This window comes from Rattus norvegicus, chromosome 13 (genome assembly GCF_036323735.1).
Source record: "Rattus norvegicus strain BN/NHsdMcwi chromosome 13, GRCr8, whole genome shotgun sequence".
Taxonomy (NCBI): Eukaryota; Metazoa; Chordata; class Mammalia; order Rodentia; family Muridae; genus Rattus; species Rattus norvegicus.
The window spans coordinates 43,481,969-43,503,787 of NC_086031.1; the positions used below are offsets into that span (position 1 = coordinate 43,481,969).

Genomic DNA, 21,819 nt, shown 5'->3' on the forward strand with positions numbered 1-21,819 from the left:
GGGTTTTTTATCTTTCCAGATGAATATGATAGTTGTTCTTTCCATGTCTTTGAAGAATTTTGTTGGTGTTTTGATAGAGATGTTAACTCTGCCAATCCATGAGCATGGGAGATCTCTCTGTTTTCTGAGATCTTCTTCGATTTCTTTCTTCAGAGACTTGAAGTTCTTATCATACGGATCTTTCCCTTGTTTGTTTAGAGTTACCCCAAGATATTTTATATTATCTGTGGCTATTATGAAGGGAGTTGTCTCCCTAATTTCTTTCTCATCCTGTTTATCATTTGTATAAAAGAAGGCTACTGATTTATTTGAGTTAATTTTATAGCCGGCCACTTTGCTGAAGTTGGTAATCAGCTGAAAAAGTTCTCTGGTAGAATTTTTGGGTCGCTTATGTATACTATCATGTCATTCACAAATAGTGACACCCTTTTTCTCCTTTGCCAATTTCTTTCTTTTCTTTTCCTTTTCTTTTTTTCTCTTTCTTTCTTTCTTTCTTTCTTTCTTTCTTTCTTTTTTTTTTTTTTTTTTGAGACCTGAGAGCTCCAGTATTCCTCTGCCATGGGAACACAGCAGGAAGATTGCAGTCAGGGAATGGTCATCTCTGAACCTCAGCAAACACCTAACCTGGCATCCTGATTTAGTATTTTCAGTGTCTCTGGGCTGAAAATTTATGTGACTTTTTTTTTTATAATGACAGAATATAACACAATCTCTATTGTGTTCCTGAAGTGGAAACATGCATGTGTCACGCACCATCTCCTTTACCAATTTCTATTCCCTTGATCTCTTTTTGTTGTCTTATTGTTCAAGCTAGCTCTTTGAGTACTATACTGAATAGATAGGGTGAGAGTGGGCATCCTTGTCTTGTCCCTGTTTTTAGTGGGATTACTTTAAGTATCTCTGCATTTAATTTGAAATTGACTGTTGCTTTGCAGTAAATTGCTTTTATTATGTTTAGGTATGGGCCTTGAATTCTTGAACTCTTCAGTACTTTTAACATGAAGGGGTGTTATATTTTGTCAAATGCTTTTTCTGCATCTAAGGAGATGATCATGTGATTTTTCTCTTTGAGTTTGTTTATATGGTGGATTATGTTAATGGATTTTTGTATATTGAACCAACCTTGCATTCCTGAGATGAAGCCTACTTGATCATGGTGAAAGATGATTTTCATGTGTTCTTGGATTTGGTTTGCAAGAATTTTATGAGTATTTTTGCATTGATATTCATAAGTGAGATTAGTCTGAAGTTTTCTTTTTTGATAGGGTCCTTGTGTAGTTTAGGTATCATAGTAATTGTGGCCGCAACATAGATGGAGAAACCAAAATGGTCCAGGACAAAAGAAAATTTAAACAGTATCTCTCAACCAATCCAGTCTTACAGAAGATCCTCGAAGAAAAACTTCAATATAAGGGAAATACCTATACCAAAAAGAAGACAAGATATTAAGCATCTCACAACAAAGCCAGAAGGAGAAAACCACAAACACATAAAGCTATCTACAAAACCAAATATAATGGGAACCAACAGTTATCTGTCCTTAATATCTCTTCATATTAATGGACTGAACTCACTTATAAAAAGACCTAAGCTAACAGATTAGGTAGACAAAAAAGATCCACCATTTCGCTGCATATAAGACACACACCTCAATAACAAAAACAGACACTATTTCAGAGTAAAAGGATGGAAAAAGGTCTTCCAAGCAAATGGTCCCAAGAAACAAACTTGAGTTGCCATCCTAATACCCAATAAAATAGACTTTCAACAAAATTTATCAATCATGATGAGGAAGGACGGTTCATATTCATCAGTGGGAAAATCCATCAAGATAAAGTCTTGATTCTGAATATCTATGCCCCAAATGTCAGGGCACCAACCTTCATAAAAGAAACTTTACTAAAGCTCAAAACACACATTGAACCCCTCACAGTAATAGTGGGAGGCTTCAACATTCCACTCTCACCAATGGAGAGGTCATTAAAACAGAAACTAAATAGAAATAAAATTAAACTACTAGAGCTTGTGAACCAAAGGGATTTAACACATATCTACAGAAGCTTTCATCCTAAAACAACAAAAAAAAATTCGCTTTCTTTTCAGTACTTTATGGTACCTTCTCCAAAATTAACCATAGAATTGGTCACAAAACAACCCTCAACAGATACAGGATTGAAATAATCCCATACATTCTACCAGACCACCATGGCTTAAAGCTGGTCTTCAATGACAGCAAAAGCAACAGAAAACCCACATACATGTGGAAACTGAACAAGTCACTACTTAATGATAATTTTGTCAGTGATGAAATAAAGAAAGAAATTAAACACTTTCTGGAATTAAATGAAAAGGGTGATGCGTCATACCCAAACTTATGGGACACAATGAAAACAGGGCTAAGAGGAAACTCATAGCACCAAGTGCACTGATAAAGGAAAGGGAGAGATCTTACACTACCAACTTGACAGCACACCTGAGAGCTCTAGAACAAAAAGAAGCAAACTCACCTAGGAGGTGTAGACAGCAGGAAATAGTCAAACCCAGAGCTGAAATCAACCAAATAGAAACAAAAAGAACAACAGAAAGAATCAGCAAAACCGAAAGCTGGTTCTTTGAGAGAATCAACAATATTGATAAACCCCTAGCCAAACTAACTAAAAGGCACAGAGCAGTGTCCAAATTAACAAAATAAGAAATAAAAAGGGGGACATAACAGCAGAAATGGAAGAAATTCAAAAAATCATCAAAAGGTTATACTCAACAAAACTGGAAAATCTAGATGAAATGGATGGTTTTCTAGACAGATAGCACATACTAAAGTTAAATCAAGAGCACGTAAATTTTCTAAACAGGCCCATATCCCATAATGTAAGAGAAGAAATCATTGAAAACCCAATCAATAAAAGCCCAGGTCCCGGTAGATTTAGTTCAGAATTCTACCAGACCTTCAAAGAAGATCTGATATAAATATTCCTTAAACTATTCCATAAAATAGAAGCAGAATAAATGCTACCTAATTTATTCTATGCAGCCACAATTACCAGTGGTCTTATGAATTATATTTTAACTACCATGTCTACTGCGTGTAAGAACATTTAGCTTACTTATGCTCTCAAAGAATTCTGTCCTATATTTTTATCTAAATTTCTTTTATATATCTATGGACTTTTTAATATAAAGTTTCTATATGATTTAAAGGGCCTCTGAAGCTCACTTTTTGTATATGAGTATCCACTGTCCCTCCATAATATGTTAGAATAAAACTATACTGTTCTCATTAGTAGCTTTGATATTAGGCTTGAAGAAAATTGGAAAAATACAAATACATACTTTCTGCTGCATAGAATTTGATTTAAGTTGTGTGTGTGTGTGTGTGTGTGTGTGTGTGTGAGAGAGAGAGAGAGAGAGAGAGAGAGAGAGAAAGAGAGAAAGAGAGACAGAGACAGAGAGAGACAGAGAGAGAGAGGGAGAGAGAGAGAAAGAGAGAGAGAGAAACATAGAAATGGCATAAAAATATTAACAGAGGTTGGGGAAAAGGGCAATAAAAAAGTGGGGAATCAGGAACAAAGAATGTTGATGTTTCTGTGTGATAAAATACCACTGCTTAGGCAGTTTTGAAATAATTAAAAATATAATCACAAAACATTCAATTTACCTTAAGTTAAAAAATTTAACTGTCAGATCTATCCAATGGATATCTACCTATCTTCTGTCTGTCTGATAACATCTATCTATCTATCTATCTATCTATCTATCTATCTATCTATCTATCTATCTATCATCTATCAATCTATCTCTTGTTGTATACTGCTTTGATAGTTATTATTTTAAATTAGACAGTGATATTTTACCACTTTTTTTTCCAAAATATTTTGGTGTCAGTTCATTGTCTTTTGACCATTTCTATAGAGAAGTCTCCTGGAAATTTGATGCATGTGTTGAAACTTGGTTAAATAAAAAGAGAAACTTCAAATTTGTTTTCCAAATTGTGAATATAGGAAATCTGTTTATGAGTTTAATTTTCTCATCAATGAGAAATAACTTTTAGTGTCAAGCTTTATGCACTTCAATAATTATTTTTTGTGTGTTTTTTTAATATAATTACTCTTTAGCTTCCCTTTTCAGTTTGCTAGCAGTTTAAGCACATGCAATGGATTAAAAAGTACAGCTTTGTATTTTGACCTTATTCATTCAATGATGAAGACCTTTCTTATTGTAAATTGAGGGTTTGTGGTGACATACATGAGTTCCCAGCTACTCGGGAGACAGGGACAAGAGGAGCTCATGAACCTAACATTTTTGAGTTCAGCCTGCATAATACATGGAGATCTTTTCTTAACCAAACTTGTTTCATGTTAAATTTGGTATTAGAAATTTACATGGATTTTTCTAAACTTTCTGAATGTTAAATAGAAGTGAGCTTATTTTCAATACTTGCTGCTTCATAGAAGTAAAAAGTGGCCATTTTTAAGATCACAAGGAAGTCATTATTCTAACAAACAAATCAATATATTGGACACTTTATACAGTACCAATGAACTATGTTGAGAAAAATATTCTCAGTTAAATGAAAAATTATTTAAAATACCAGGACCTGTCCAGCATTTTTTTCCTTAGTGTAATATTTAGAGTGCCTTGTTCAAATAAGAAAGACCTGTACTATTTTCATTTCAATAAAACTTTATTTAAAAAATCAACCCTGTAGGCTACTTCTAGTGTTCTAGAAGTCCTTGAGAGTTAACTTTCTTGTTTCTTTCTGAAGTCACTTTTATTTCATATTAGCAGCAGGCTTAAGAAACTCCTACTTATCATTTAGACACCATGAATATTGAATGCTTACTGCTTTCTTAGATGCTATTGTCAGACTATTTTAACCCTGCAACCTTTCTTCTGGTAAGACATGCTCAACCTTATCAGTCAAACTGGACAAGTGTATTTCAGTCAGTACAAATAGATTTCATATTCTAGTTTGGAGTGAAGGATAGCCATAGTTATTCTCTGGGTCATTTAAAGTTTGAGAGTATTCAAAGAGTGCAAGTATGTGCACGTTAGTTTATCCTGTTATAAGTGGGAGACCAAGACGACTGGTAGGAATATTGGAGGGTTATAAATTAGTAGGCATTTGGTGTATTTGATCTTCATTAGGATTTGTGTTGAGTCCAGGGAATTAAGTGACTCTCACATGTTGATTTTATAAGCTGATCTTGGGATTTAGTCACTGAATAATTTAAATGCATTTGAATGTCCACAGCCACTTATGTGTTGGTAATAACCCAGAAGAACTTATCCGGCAGGAATATTGCTTTCTGATCATAGTATGTCCTATGTGGTCAGTCATGAAAAATCACTTTTCACATTAGAACTTAAAAAATAAAAACTTTCCTGCTTTGAACACTGAGCTCCATTCCCTATGTGATTAGTGGTTTCATTTCTCTCTCAGCAGTTGGGTAATGATTATGGCTCCAGATGCAGCAAGGGTGATAAAGAGATTGATTAATTTCACTTGAAAGGGCATATGTTGAAAGAGAATCCAATTGGGACTCCATGAATGAGGATTTCATATCACTGTGGCTGAGCGTCATACCTGCTTGCTGTCTGCTGGGGCTGGACATTCTGCTAATCTGCTTGGTCTATAAGGCATGGGTCTTGCTCACACTTTCTGTTTGCATGTGTGGGTGGCCTTCCTTCCTCTCTGCAGTAACTGAATTGCCAAAGCTGAAAAAGATTCCTTCAGCTCTTTTGACCCATTGAGGAAGCTTTCAGATTATATGTTGCACATAATCAAGAGGATTAAGGTACTTCTAAGCCATGGCACAACTTGTGTCATAACACAACACAGTGTAACAACTTGAGAGGGGTGGGGTGTAGGGAGAGACAAAGGTATGGGGCAGCACAATCACAAATTCATTGGGGAGGATACATTTCAGTATGCATCAAAATCTCTGAGCATTGAAAAATCCTGTTTAATATTATAACAGCATCATCTAAAAGTTACTCATTATATCTCATATAAGACAAAAGAATATTTTCTATATATATTTTCCAGCTTATGTTTATTTTGTACTTCATATTACTTCTTATGTAACACTGGATATTATAAACCTATCTTTTACATCTACTATATTTTTTCATTTCCATGACTACAGAATATATAAATACATGTTTTTATAACAAAATAAAATTGTCCCAATGCTTCTTTTCATTTTCCATTTGAGTAATTGTCTTACTATGTAGCCCTGACTTGCCTAAAATTTCCAGCTCTTCTGTTCCACCTCCCAAATGGGGAGAATTATAGGTGTGTACTGTCTCATTTAGCTAAGACTTAGTTTTTAAGAGAAAAAGTCCATGAAAACAATAGGCTCAAAATTTTATGTGAGAAAGACAAAAAGGCGCTGTGAAGATTTTAGCCTGAAGCTCGAATTTATTGTGTTTTGCTTGTTAGTCTATCCGTGAGTGGCTTTGTGTTCCTAAAGAAGCAAAATGCATGTCCGTTTCATTGAAACAGTGGTTCTTACACACAGGTGGTTACCGTAAGACACAATAAGTGGAAAGGATCCTTTCAATACATTGTACTAAGGTAACAGTCATTATACCCTTTTGGCTGGTCTCCATGTAAATCAGAAAGATATTCACCACCCCAAAGTATTTTTTTCCTAATAGTTTTAAGAGAAGACAGAAGTCCTGATCTGAAAGACAGGGTCTTTGTCCTGCTTTTATTCTGATTCTTAAGGCTTTATTTAGGGGGCACATCTTGCACTTCTCGGGCATTTATTATCCAGTCAGAGGGCTGCACTCTGAGTTATAGTGTAAGTGAGACCCAGCTCAGTTCCTAAATGGGAGGGCTGTATGTAATGAACCATGTACTGGAGAAGGAGAGCATGGCCAAGGAACAATTACTCCAAAGGAGTACAAAACATACTATCCCTCTACATTTTCCTGGTCTGAAACATTTGACATTAAGAATAGTTCCTACCCTTGGTCCTAATTTTGCGTGAAGCTGTAGAGTATTATCTGAGGATGCCATTGTGTTTCTTCATCATCAGGCTCTGAAGTACAGATTAAGGTCACTGAAGGCTGCTAATGATATGATAGTGAAGAAATGGAAGGAGTTTCATGGAGATTGTAACATTTCTCACTCTTTAGGTTATAGTTTTAAACAATACGGCAATATTGGGAAGTGACTTTCTTTTGATATTTTGGAGACATTTCCATTAGAGTAAACTTTCACAAGGAGAGATTCCCCTCGAGAGTCTTTTTCTTCAACAGTAGAGAAAAGAAGACTGTTCTCAACCAGATTTTTACAATCTTGTATACCTTTCAAAGAGTATCTTTTGAAAAGCATTTTGTATTCGGTATTAAAATCAGTGATGCATTGAAAGGAGCTATGGCCACCTCTTATTCATCTTTGTTAGACCGATTTCTTTGCCCTTGATTGATTTTGAAACAGGTGAGCCAGCTTTCAGAGAATGATTTAATTACTGCAGAACTCAAGGCCTAAAATCAGATTTGAGGATGTGTTGACACTGTTTAGAATGAATTCAGAAACAGATGTAGAGTGTCTGTCACTTAGAACCAATACTCTTGTGCTGGCCTAAGAAAAGGGCGTGTCCTTGCAGATCCTCAAAGCTAAATGTCTAGAGACTGAAAATAATGGTGCCACTTAATCTGCAGTGACATCACTCAAGTCACATAATGGAAATTCTGGGACCATTAAAGAGCCCAGAGCTTAGAAACGGTAGCAATGATGAAGCAGTCTGTATTGGGGCTATTGGATGCCAAGGGGTTCTGGTTTAGGCTAATTTAACAGGCTGAATATTCATGTCCATATTGTGATAAAGCACAATTGATGTGTTATTAGTTTTAAATGTTACTATAATTATTGAGATGATTAGGAAACATTACAGTCAGTATTTTCATAGACTATTCCAGCAAGAAGAGACCTTGAGGCTAGCAGACATAGCCTTTTACTTAACAGGGAAGGCCATGAAGATACATGGTTTTGCTCACCTGTAGAGAAGGTGGAGACTGTCCTGTCAACAGTTACTGACATGTACAGACATACTATGGTGGCAGCCTGGGAATTAAATTACTAAGTGAATAGGCCATAGCGATATTTGGTGTAGAGTGTAGGTATCAGGTGCAGGGAAGTAGAATCAATAACCAAGGTCATTGAATTAGCAGTAGTGTGAAGTCCATTAAGAAGTTCTAGGCTCAGCTTAAGCAGAGATGAGGCAATAATCTGGGGCAGCTGGGCAGGCTGTCCTCTTCTCTTTGATAACTGCTGATATATTAAAGGCTTTGACACCTGGAGCTTCATTAAGGACAACCCATTGAGAATTCAGGGTTAATGAGGAAAGGTCTGTATCTATCAGACCTCAAGAACTTTTGGCCTGGTTGAGGCTTGCAGTCTTGTGTCAGGAGCCACCATGACCTGGTTGTGACACTTTAAGGGTGAAAGGTGCTGAGATAGTGATGTTGCTTCCTAGTTAGTGAGATACAGATGGATGAGACACTCCAGAAACTTTCATGTCCAGAGACTGGCTCTGAATAGAAGATCATTTTAGAAGAAATGAAACAAATCATAGAGAAACAGAGGGTAACGGTAAAGTACGTATTCTGTGTTAATGGGTTTTGTGGTATGTGTGTGTGTGTGTGTGTGTGTGTGTGTGTGTGTGTGTGTGTGTTGTTTTTTGAGACAAATTCTCATGTAAATCAGACTTTCTTGAATTCACTCCATTGCTGAAGATGATTTTGGACAGCTAATCCCTCCACCCTCCATCTCCTGCACAATGGATTATAGGCCTGTGCCCTTATACATGGTTTGCATGTTGGTAAGGACCAAACCATGAAGTTTGTTATGTCATGCAAACATTTTAGCACTAGGCTATGTCCTTAGCTCTACATGTTCCATCTAACTTGCTTTGCTCACTCAGTTTTTCTTCCTCCTCTGAGAAGTTTCCAGTCACTTGGTCTAGGAATCCCACAGGGAATTGAATCTGGAAAAGGAAGTGACTAAATGTTTTGCCTTAACTTTCATATTTGCTTCCAATATGATCTTCCTTGAACCTTATAAACTACATGGCTGGCTGGGTAAGCAGGGGGTGATTTGGTTCATGGAAAACCAGAATCCACAGAGTTTGGCAACAATCCCACCCTCATCTGACTTTGGGCAATGAAACCAGACCTGCAGCCTCCTTGCTTCACTGGGGCAATAAGTATTCCTCAGGCTTCCCATAATGCGGCCTCAATTTCCCATCATGACTTGTCGGTAAGCAATCCAGAAACAGAGCATCAAAGAAAATAAAATCTAATAATATAGCAAGCTTATTATGAGAAACCAGTGTTGGAAACCTAGGCAAAATATTGAGGCCTATATGAAATGTTAAGGCCTAGGTCATTGTTACCTGGATAGCCTGCCATTGTAAGGAAACTTTCTCATGTGTTTCTGCTTTCACTAGTAAACTTTTTAATGCCAAGATTGATTACACATTCTGTTTCATTCTGTGCCCTTGGAAACCAGTCAAAATCGAATTCAATAGAACTGGTTTGTATAGTTACCCACAATAAGCTTGGACCCAACAGCCAATAGCACTTCCTGCACACACACACACACACACACACACACACACACACACACACACGCACACACACGCACACACACACACTGTATATATATATATATATATATATATATATATATATATATATATATATAAGCTTTTATGGTATTTGCCTTTATAAGCTTCTCCTGGGGTTGACTTTAACATAAGAGATAAATCTCTACCAATATAAGAAACTATTTGGAATAAGACTTCCATTTTGAATAGTGGTCTAGTAAAGTTTAAGTTCCAAAGACCTCCCTGGAAACTGGTATCTTACTTGGCAGAAAGAGACATATACATGAGTAACTGACATCCTAATTGGCAAGTTAAGGCATGAATGTTAGAAAAGGCAAATCCCTTGCCATAGTTGAATACCCCAACCAATAGAAACAAAGATGTTCCCAAGAAACCCCCTCTTCCAAATCCTAACTGGTGAAACAACTTGGCACAGATATTTGTGGATTGGGGGCTTAAAACCCTGTAGAATCTTAACTTATGGTTTAGTTCCCAGGTCTGGATCATGTCTCTGGTTGACTAGTCCTGGGGCATATGCTCAATAAACTATCCCTGTCTGACTGAGATCAATGTTTGTGTGGTTTGTGAGGCCTGGACTCCTACACAAGCACCATGTGAGAAAAAATTTTAATCAATGGAGTTACATTGAATACCATCCTAAGTTTTTTGCATGACTTACAATGTTTGTTTTCTAAAAAGACAACATCACTATCCTAAATTAATAATCAGCCTTGTCATAATCTTTCCTAATAGCCACCATATTCTTTTTTTCTCATTAATGTTTAATAGAATGCTCTGGCATCTAATATAATAGTCTTTAGGAAGACTAGTCATTTGTGGTTCTAGGAAAAAAAAACATCATTGCTAAATGGTCATTTCAGGCAAACAGACCATTACAGGTTAAAAGGTACATTATGGAGAATATGAAGCAGTGGGAACATGTGGTCTCATCCAAAGTCAGAACCCCAGGGACAATAGACAGTTGGAACTACCATTAGTCTTTCATCCTGGCTCTATACTGGGAGTATGCACACATGTGGCTGAGAATATTTAATATCCGGTGGGAACATGCAAAGCTAATAACACAGTCAAGCTATGTCATCCTGCTTGTCTGGTCAAGCTGTTCTCTTTGTAGACTGTTCTCTTCCCTGGAGAATTGATACAGACTCAACAGTCCGGCCAGACAACCAGCTAGCTACTCCTGCCTGCTGATCTTCTGCCCTGCAAATTAGTGACCCTTCCTCTCATGTTCTCCCTGTTTCTTGATAGGAGCTTAAACATACCCTGATCTCTGGGTTTTATCTCATTTTGTTTTAATTGAAGAAAATTTTCAAAGAGGCCTGCATTTGGAAAGAATTTTGTATTCAGTTGTAAACTGCCACCTTTTATGAGAGCCTCCTGTGTTTAAAACACCTCATCTTTCAAGATTCATGTATTGTTTTTGTTTGTTTTTATATTTTTAACTAGTCATTGTAATTGTTTGCATTTCAAATGATATCCCCCTTCCTTGTTTCCCCTCCACAAACCCTCATCCCATCCTCCCTCCCCTTTGCCTCTAAGAGGGTGATCTTCCATCCACTTCCCCCTCACCGCTCTAGTATCCCCCTATGCTGGGGCATCGAGCCTCCACAGGACCAAGGACCTCCCCTCCCCTTGATGGCTAATAAGGCCATCCTCTGCTACATAGGCAGCTGGAGTCATGGATCCCTCCATGTCTTTGGTTGGTGGTTTAGTCCCTGGGAGCTCTGATTAGTAGGTATTGTTCTTCCTATGGGGTTGCAAGCTCCTTCAGCTCTCAGCCATTAAAGACTAAGCTCACAACCAAAAATATAAGATCCAGTTTTTAAACACTTGTTGGAAAGCAAAAGTACAATGTACCACACAATTTGTCCATATATGTGTACTATATATTTGTGGATCTTTATCTGTAGCGGATGTCACTCTCTGGCTAACTGGCTACAGAGAGAGAGGGAGGGTAGGGAATAGGGAGCACAAACATGGGATACTTAGTTGCTGGTTTGTACTTTTGAGACCTCCCTAGTTGGAGTTTATTTCTTTTTTTAAGGGTTGACTGAGGAATAGTAGATAAATCACATTAAAGAAGCAGATTTGGAAGGATCATTTTTAATTTGTTTATTATGCTTATAGAAAAGCAAGGCTATGGATACCTCAAAATTGTACTCATCAGGTAAATGAGCTTACTGCGAAGCTTGGTGATCTGCATCTAATCTCGGAGTCCTACAGGGTAGAATATGAGAACTAAAGACTGTAAACTGGCCTCTGACCTCCATACACATGCTTGAACATGTGCCTGCCATTCTGGGTAAAAACTATATATAAGTACATGTAAGAAAATTTTAAAATGGTAACTTGACATAACGATATGCTCGACTTGAAGATTCCAAGAAAACTTTCAAACAGTCCTTTGTTGTTTCCTGTTTTAAAGATAAACAAAAGGAGGGAGTCTACAATTCCTAGAGAAGTCAGGGTTCCATTATCTGAGGCTGCTCATTTCTGTCGAGTTGAAGGGAAGCAGTGTGGCCTGAAGTTCAGCACTCTCTTTTTAGGGGTATCTTTTCAGGTTCCCCAAAATCTCCATAAGAGTAACTTAAGGCATCATTATCTCGGAAATTATTGTGAGATGAAATTATTGTGAGACTTGAGATACTCTATCTATCCCCAGCAACCATTTGTTCACATGCCAGCCAAGTGTACACCATTCCCATACATCTAAAGTGACATTTCTGAAAGAAATGTTTCCAGCCAGAATTGTGAAGCTCTCAATATTTCAGCATATATCCTTAAGAGCCGAGGGAAAGCACTATGGTACAGAATGAAGTCCCCCACATTTTGCTCCTGAATTACTTACTTTTTAAAAATTTCAAATGAGAAATGTCAGGTCTTTACCTCCGGAATTATACATTTATTTTGGCTCAAACAAATCTGGTAACCAAGAGACAAATTAAAACAAGGCGAAAGGATGAAATAATTCGCCACAATTATCATCTTAGTAATTTTTGCCTGCGGGTAAACATCAGTTTAGTGGCCTTAGCCGTTTCAGCAGTATACTGAAACTTTACTGCCTTTGACTGCAAGAAAGCCTGAGTACTAATCATGACAGTATGCAACTGCCTTTTATACTTCTTGTGAAGGTGGTCACTTCACAAGAAGTGGCTTGCCAAGATTTCAGGTTCCTATCATTTTATTTTCACTGTGCCTTGAGAGTTCAATTTAGAGGCTTGTGTTTTTCCCTCTCAAGGTGAAGAGTGAATGTCACTCAGTCAAAGCAGTTGGACATCTCATTTGGTGTAGTATTCTAGGGGACATTGATGATATCAACAACAGCAGAAACTTGACACTGGCAGCTTTAACAGCTGGGGGTGGGGGGACCAAGTTTATCTATGGATCTTATATTTCCCTGAAACCTTAGTGCCTAAAAATGCTCAAAAATCAAATGATTCACTTTTCTTTTTAAAATTCCTGGGACCTTATTCAACAGCTTTGATTTGAAAATACATCGCATGCTTAGTAGGGGTGTATGTGTGGGTGTGTGTCCGAGTGTGTGTGTGTGTGTGTGTGTGTGTGTGTGTGTCTGTGTGTGAGTCTGTGTGTGTGTAAGTGCATGTGTGTGTGTACGTGTGTGTGTGTGTGCGAGTGTGTGTGTGTATGTGTGTGTGTGCGAGTGTGTGTGTGTGTATGTGTGTGTGTATGTGTGTGTGTGTCAGGAAAAGTTAAGTATGACAGTCAGATTTGCCCCCCCCACCCCCAGAGCTTGCCTTCAATCTCCTGGTCTGCCTAAGATATTGTTCTAGAGCAGCAATTAATGAAGGATGCTAAGACTCATTTTAGAACGGTCTCTGCAGGATGAGTTAGGAAGGGACGGAACTGTTATGGTGAAGCTCCTTGACAAGGGTTCTGATTTCATCTGATGACTTACTTCATTGAATCTTACGTGCTACCTCAGGGACAATTGAGTCACATAATGAAATGAGTGACAGACTTGGGGTTTGAACCATAGTATCATTTGCATTATAATATTTAGAATAGCATGAAAATGGGCACATGCTTGTAAGGAGCTGCTTAAAACGGCAGATCCCTGATTTTCAGGTATGATTGGATATGGATAGGGTCCACCAAGTATTTTATAATCTCCTTGGTGGAGATGACCTGCCCTGGAGTTCTGAGGTCTATACATCCTCCCATAATAATCATGGCAGAATAGACAGATGAGGGGAGATACGTAAGAATGACATCACAACTTTGTTGATGATGAGTGTTGGCAAAGCATCCGTTAGCTGTGAAGACCTGGTTAAAATTGGGTTTTGTAAAAGGAGTGGTGGGATATTTTGAGGGATATTGACGTCCTTATCTTCTGAATAAATACAAATAGCACTTCATTGAACAAGCAGCAGGAGAGCAGCATGGAAAATTAACTAATCGGAAATGAAATGATGTGGATCTAGGTATCTGAAAAATGGCAAGATGTAACGCAAGGGCTGAGGGAAATGAGGGATGGAGCATGAGAGCCTTGGAAGGGGAAGAATACAGATAACAAGAACAATTCTTTACTCCATACATCATTGAAGATGGCTGATACAGTACTGTGGTTGGCCCTTAAATAGAAATGCCTTTGTCTTTATTCTTCCCTCCCCTCTGAGTCTTCATTACTGGGGGAATCTTGATTTTGAGCTCAATAAATGTGTAAGCAGAGGAAGGAGTACAAAATTAAATGACTTGGTAAAAATCCTGTCTGAGCATTCTTTTGTCTAGGAAACCCAGATGTTTCAAGGAAAGAAAGTGCATGGTAGCGTGAATATGTAATATTGAGAACAATGATCCAAGCAATGCTCCAGTATTTATATCATACCCAATCTATTTATGTCCTTGCCTGTGGTGGCTGTTAGCTATTTCCTACTCCCCTTGGTGTGGCTGTACAGATTCATTCACTATTTTCTTGAGGTTCAACATGCATTTCTAAAGTTCTGAGATGTTCCTTGGAGAACTTCATGAATAGAGTGATATGTGGAGAAGAATGAATCATGTTATTCTTACAAATACTGATTGCACAGTCACCTCTAGGCCTGTGGGGTAGTGCCCAGAACGAGGCTTGAGATGCTTTTCTGAGGTTTCATGATCTGGGTTTCAGGACGCCTGGAGCTGTTTATCGAGATTGGAGGCAGGGTGTTCAGTCTACTGAGGAAGAAAATAAAACAAGTTACAAACGGTCAGAATAAAGCTAAGATCAAGCACATCGCTTTGCAAGTAGGGAAGAGGAGTCTAAAGAAAATCAAAATTCGGTAGGTCCCTATGTTGTTCAGTAGCCTACTGGTAGCATTCTGCAATGCAGAACACTTGTAAGGATAGGAGGCTGTGTTCTTCTGTGGGGTTTTATAATAATCAATGCATAGCAAATAAAGGAAGCAAGATAGAAAATAATTTGTCCCTCAAGTACGAGTTTTGGCTCTGCTAGATGATTCAGTGGCAAAAGGTGATTGCCACTGATGCTAAGAACTTGGAAACCACCAGGATAGAAGGAAAGAACTGGCTCCCCAAGGCTGTCTTCTGAATTCCACACATGCTGCACACACACACACACACACACACACACACACACACACACACACACACACACACTCAGGAATATTGAAACGTTATTTTTGAAAAGTGAATCTTTATTATTATTTTCCAAGCATCCATTTCCTAACATGCACATGGGTTTGTGGTTGCTACTTTGTATCAAGAATTATTCCAAATATTTATCGCAAACCTTTTCCTATGAAGAAGTGTTTTCCATGTTCTTCTAGTTAGCTTATCTCTTGCTATGACAAGTAAACATCAGGACCAAAAACACTTTGGGGAGGAAAAGGGTCTATATCAGCTTATAGGTGACATTTCATCCTTCATAGAAGCCAGAGCAAGAGCTCAAGACAGGAACTTGGAGGCAGGACATGAAGCAGAGAATAGGGAAGAGCATTGCCTACTGGCTGCTTCCCTTGGCTTGCTCGGCTTCCTTTCTTATACATTCCAGCCCCACCTTCTCAAGGATAAGACCCACGCAGTGGCCTGTGTGCTGCTACACTGATTATCAATCAATAAAATGCCCCCTATTGGCTAGTCTGTTGCAGGCGATTCCTCCACTAGTATTCTATCTTCCTAGGGCTGTCTTAAGTTTTGGTCAAGTTAAAACAACAAGAACAACAAGAACAACAACAAAACAATAACAATAACAACAACAACAACAACTAATACACATATATTAATAGTATCTATCTCCATATGATAATTGTGTTTGAGGAAATATTTCTTAAATTCTCTAATCCTATGTTCTTTATGTTTAAAATTAAGTTTAAAGTCCATGATTTAGCATTCCGAGGAACAAGTGATACAGTGAATAAATTCCAACCTTTATCCAGTAACTAGTCCAGAATATAAGATCATTTCGAAAGGCTTTTTGGTCAGCAAAAATCAACTGGGATGCTGGCTCTGTGCCAACACACATACTGCTCATTTCTCTACGGGAGGGAAAACTCATGTTTTGCTCTTGGAACTCTGTAATGTTTATCCCCACTGAGAGCATTTGGAGTGATGATTATGTTGATATGACCCATATTCATATTGAAATTGCTCTCTAAATGCCATTCGTTAATAATTCTTTGATCATCTTTGTGCTTTGCAAAATTGATAAAATTGCTCTCACTGTTTCTTTCCACTTTAAACCCTTTGGTTTTCCTCTGGAGAGTTTATTGATAAACTTTCCCTTAAGCATACATCCAAATTAAATGTGAGAACCTGAAGCTAAAAGAAATTGCTTCAAGGCAATGATTCACTACGATGAGAAAATCAATAGCAGTTTCATTAAGGAAGGAAAGACAGCTCAGACACACTACAGCCCAGCTGGCTTTCCACTGAATGCAAAGGGACAACTGTTGGTTCTGTCTTTTCTTTCAGATGTAATGTTCATATCCTGGCAAACTGGATGCTCTATAGAAAGGTTGCACGTGTCCCTTTAAATATGCTGGGCTCTTTGTATGTGGAAAAATTGATGCTTATTTAAAGCTGCATTTCTCTATTAATGTATGCCATGCTGAGTCCACTGCAAGGAAAATCTTTATCACCACTGAGTCTTACCTGTAGAATTGAATTAACTAAATTACATGTTTCCTTCTAAAATATGCTTTAATTCTTTTTTCCATGTTTTGGTTAGTTGGCAGACAGTGCAGTGGACAAGTCTATAAATGACAGAGGGGTGGTCTGCAGAGTTGATGGACATGTGAGTGGGAGGGAGGAAGGAAGAAGGAACAGAACTGAGGGTAGCTGTGTGTACTCTCCAACCGTATGTGTGATTCAACTTTCTCTGTCCTTATATCACCTATAAAAATGTTATAGTGTGGTTACTACCTCATTTCATTATAAGAATTCAAATGAGATGTGGAAAGTTATACAATTAATAGATTATAGCTATTATACAGTCCTAGAATTTTGAGTCATATCATTTTAACATTACTGGAAAAAAAGTTAAAAGTAAGTAAGGTAAACACAATGAGAATTTCAAAATGTAGGGGCTGGAGAGATGGGTCAGCAATTAAGAGAACTTGGAGAACCAAAAAATTTTTTCCCAGCCTTTCGTTTGGGCAGTTCACAGCCACCTATAAGTACAGCTGCAGGGAATCTAACATCCTCCTTCAGACTCCATGGATACAAGACATATGAGTGTACATTCAGGTATGTGATCATATTCAAACATATAAATAAAAATAATGTAAATCTTGATAAAAGGAGAACTTCGAAATATTAATTTTGGATAGAACAATTCAAGGTAAAATATAATTGCATTATTTGCTAGAAGAAACTCAAATGAGATTACTGTGCTATCTAAGAAGAGACTGGGACTGTTTGAACAATGAAATGTCCCAAACATAGCTTAGTTTCATTTTAAGATAGAATTGCCAATGGACAGAATATGCGTTTATCCTCTCCAAGACCTTTAGTTATAGAAAAGACATTCACAGGAGAACTGCACTGTGCTTAAAAATAAGTTAGGGGACTTAAAATAATCTTTTCCAAAGCAAGGTGAAATGGTTACTTCTTTCACAGTATGGAAATGACTAGAAGGCTCAGTCAAGAGATGGAGTCAGGACTTTATCATTCACTGCTACACTCCAGTGTCAAGTGCAAACGTGATCCAATCGTGTTGTCTCCCATGGAAGCAGTGCATGATATAAGTATCAAAAAGTTTCCAGAAACTTTATTACAAAGTCCTATTGTTTTTTGTTGTTCCTCTCAAGACCCTTGAGATTTCACTTGGTAATAGCAGGCAGGGCTGCTAAGATTTGCTGTTTTTTCTTAGCAGGCAGGCAGTCATAGAAGCTTTGCAGCATCTTCTTTGTAAGTTTTTACCTCACATGGGGTCGCCACGCTCAGTGTTCCGATTTTACAGACAAGGACACTAAATCATGGAAAGGTTAGACACTTAGGCAAATGTTTTTCAGCGAGGCAGTGGTGTAGCTGAGTCTCCAACCTACCCCCGTTCTTAGGTCTCAGTCAAAACACAATACTTTGTGAGAAGCGCTTAATAATTCTGGAGAGTTATAAGATTTAATATTAACTATAGCTCTATTTTTTTGACCTGATCATTCCTTTCCAGGTATCTGTATTAAGCACATGTTTTTGGAGCATGTTTTGAAATGATTTCAAGACTGTGCAAACCCATTTTTTTCTTCCCAGACAGGATCTCACGTATCTCAGACTGTGTAGTAGAGAACGACGTTGAAGTCCTGATTATCTTACCATCCTAAGTGCTGGGATTTCGGGCGTGTAGTACCATACCAGGTTTACAAAGGACTGGAGGTCAAATGCAGGGGTTCCTGATCATCCCCACATTTTCTAATAGTTTTTAGTTATTTTGGTGTACACTTTGCCAGACATTGACTTGATTACCTTAGAATGGCCATTTCCAACATACCCATTTTGCTACAAATGACATAGTGGCAGTGTTCTATGGCAGAAAACATTTCATTGTGCATAGGTAATGTGTGCTCTCTATTAGTTCCTTAGTTGATGGACACCTGGGTTAGTTTTACAAATTAGTTATATAGTACACTAAGAAAAGCATAGATGTTGAGTATTTCTGTGATATGTTGACTTGGAATCCTTTGGTAAGATACCTGGGTTGAGATAGCTGAGCCATACGGATGACCAGGCTGGTTTTGTGAGGAGCCACCATACTGATTTCTGTCATGGCTGAATTAGTTTACAAACCTACCAGTAGTGCATAGGAGATCTTTTGTCCACAGCCTCACTCTTTAGTCGTGACATTGCACTCTTCTGAGCAGACCCCAAGGCCCCTTCCTATAAATTGAGCAATTAGAGCTCCCTACCCTGTGTCAGACAGAGACCATGTTGCTATGAGATTTAAAAAAAAAAATGCTTTGCAGACATACCCGGAGAGCTGGCATGTAACTGGATGCTAGGTTTTTTAAAAATTTCACATGGAACTTTATTCGTTTTGATAATCAGTATGTTTTGTTGGAGCCCCTTTTAACTATGCTGTGATTTTTATAAATAGCGAAGTGCTTCTATGTCAAACTTTACAACCCAAGATAACCCCTTTCTCAAAGTTGCCTACATTCTTCCCTTGAGACTGATAGCACTGTCGTTTCTTGTTTGTTCCTGCCCCCAGCTCCGTTATAGAAGTGATAATATAGCTACACCATATCCATATTTGCAGACATTACTTAGTGGGCTGAAATGGCTTCTTTTGCTGAGTTAGTTGAGCAGGGAAGAAGGGTGGCTGATAGTAGCCAGGGTTCATCTGTGGACTCACACAAAAGCTCCTGTCTAATTGAATCAGTGAGTCAGCTTTCATTTATTGAGCCCTCAGCTGAGGGATGAGGTGGGTGGGGGTAGGACTAGGCACTCTAACCAGAAGTGAGCATCTGCTCAGCACATAAGTGCCATGAGCCTCTAGCCTCTGGCTGGCCTAATGGACTCGCCTCTCCATCTCTGCTATTGAACAGTGATTAGCCCACAGATTGGGACATATTTGGTTTCACTTCAGCCTGCTCCCACAGATGAGACCCGTGTATGATCACATCCTATCAATTATTTAAGGGACAGTGTCTATGTAACCCGAGCCTTAAGTAAAAGTTGGCCCACCGTCTGTTCTGTCACCCGAGAGGACATTTTATTTTCCAAAGGAAACAGTCCTTCTTGTGAGCTGACGTCATTAGAGTTATAAAAATTCAAATGCACCTTTAGTGATTTCTTCTCTTTGGCATAAAATCCCAAGTACAATATCTAAAAGCTTAACGTTCTTTAACTGCTCTGTAATGGCTTAGGATTAGATGGAAGAAACTTTTTAGAACACTACCTGCAGTTCCAGAACACCATGAATAGCTACAATCTGAACAAATTTGAATCTGTAAAGAGTACTTTTTCTTCCAATGGATTCAGAAACATTCATGCTTTATACATTTGTTTGATCACTTGTGAATTTACAGTCTCTTTGTACTAGTTTGCTTACATATGCATTTGATTATAGGTTTAGGGAGGAAGCACATAAGATGGGCTACAGAAATTATTATTATTATTATTATTATTATTATTATTATTATTATTATATGTTCATGTGTGTATGGAAACAGAGGTCGTGTGTTGTGTTTGTGTGTGTGTGTGTGTGTGTGTGTGCGTGTGTGTGTGCATGTGCATGTGTGTGTGTGTGTGTGTGTGTCCTAGGGTACTCTTCACATTGTTTCCACAGTGTCTCTATTTGGCCAGGAACATACCAAATAGATTAGGCTACCTGGGCTACCAGAGGATCATCCTACCTCTGCATCCCCAACAACTGGATTAAAAGTAGTAGATGACTTTTTAAAAATGACTCAAGTACTGTAACACAGGCATTGTCTCAGTGAGCCATCTCCCCAGCTCTGCAAAGATTATTCTAATGCAGTTTCTTTTGCTTATATGTGAAGAACTTTGGGTGTAGGGACAATTTTGGAGTTGTGCAAGCTACAGCTTATGACCCAAAACACAAGTCACCGGGACTCCTGGAGGACAAAACTTTATGTTGTGTCACTTCCCCCAGTACCATCTTCTAGGAAAGGATCCACATGTGATTGCCTCTCATTGCCATCTCCCTACTCTGGTTTCAAGGAGTTGAAATGGAAAAGTACAGGAGCAACTCAAGCCATCTTCCTTTTCCTCTCACCCAATCACCTTGCCAAATATAGTTGCTGCCTTCTGTCTGTTCCTGTGTTTGTCTCAGTGAGACCTGTCCCCTGAGCCTGCCTGCCTCTTTTTGCCCTGAACAGGTGTAAATGGAGACAAAAGGGTGCATTGTGCCTGGTGACCTGGAGATTAAGTTATAGACCCAATGTCTGAAAGGCTTCTAACTTACACCCCTGCAGGAAAAGGTGGCAGCTGGCGGGACAAGCAGAGCACTGCCCATTCTGTAAGCAGTTTTCAGCTGGAGCTGAGAGGCATGAATGCCTCCAGTGACAGGGAGGAGCCTGGCAGCTTCCATGGTTTGCCAGAAGTGCCATGTTAAATTGACTTGTTTATTTTTGCATGTCTGTCTGTCTGTCTCCCTATCTCTACATATCCTTTTCCTATTGTTCTACCATCTACTTATCATTTATTATCTATCTGTTTAGCTTCATCATCTGTCTCATCTATGAATATCTGTCATCCACATATGTGTGTACATATATATATATATATATATATGTATGCGTGCATGTATGTGTGTACATGCATATGTATGTATGTATGTATATGTGTGTGTGTGTATGTCTGCTGTCCTTCTATTTACTATCTATCTCTTATCTCCTCTTTATAGACTCCAGAGGACAGTATTATTTCTGTGGGCTGACTTTTTTACAATACTGTTCTTTTGACAGACGGATCACTCTCTTACTGAGTGACCTTGGAACACAAATTTGGAGTGACAGAAGTGGGGAGCTGAAGCATTCTCTCATGGAGGCAGTTACACCTCACATATTCCTCCATATTCACTCACCTCATAACTATTTAAGAGTGGGCCCACCTATGTAGTCACTTCTCAAGCCCTACAGCAAGAACACCTCCCAGTGATAGATCACTTAAACGGCATGGAGTTTAGGACAGTGGTAGTAAATAATGGGCACATCAATAGCTTTAGTCCTTTTTGTACTCTCTCCAAGATCTAGACTAATGGCGGCAC

At 38.3% G+C, this 21,819-nt stretch overlaps 1 protein-coding gene across 2 annotated transcripts in view; it reads left to right on the top strand.

The window, feature by feature from the left end:
* The window catches only part of Thsd7b (thrombospondin type 1 domain containing 7B), an 898,652-nt gene that overhangs the window by 161,074 nt on the left and 715,759 nt on the right, over positions 1-21,819 (top strand). The window lies entirely within an intron of this gene.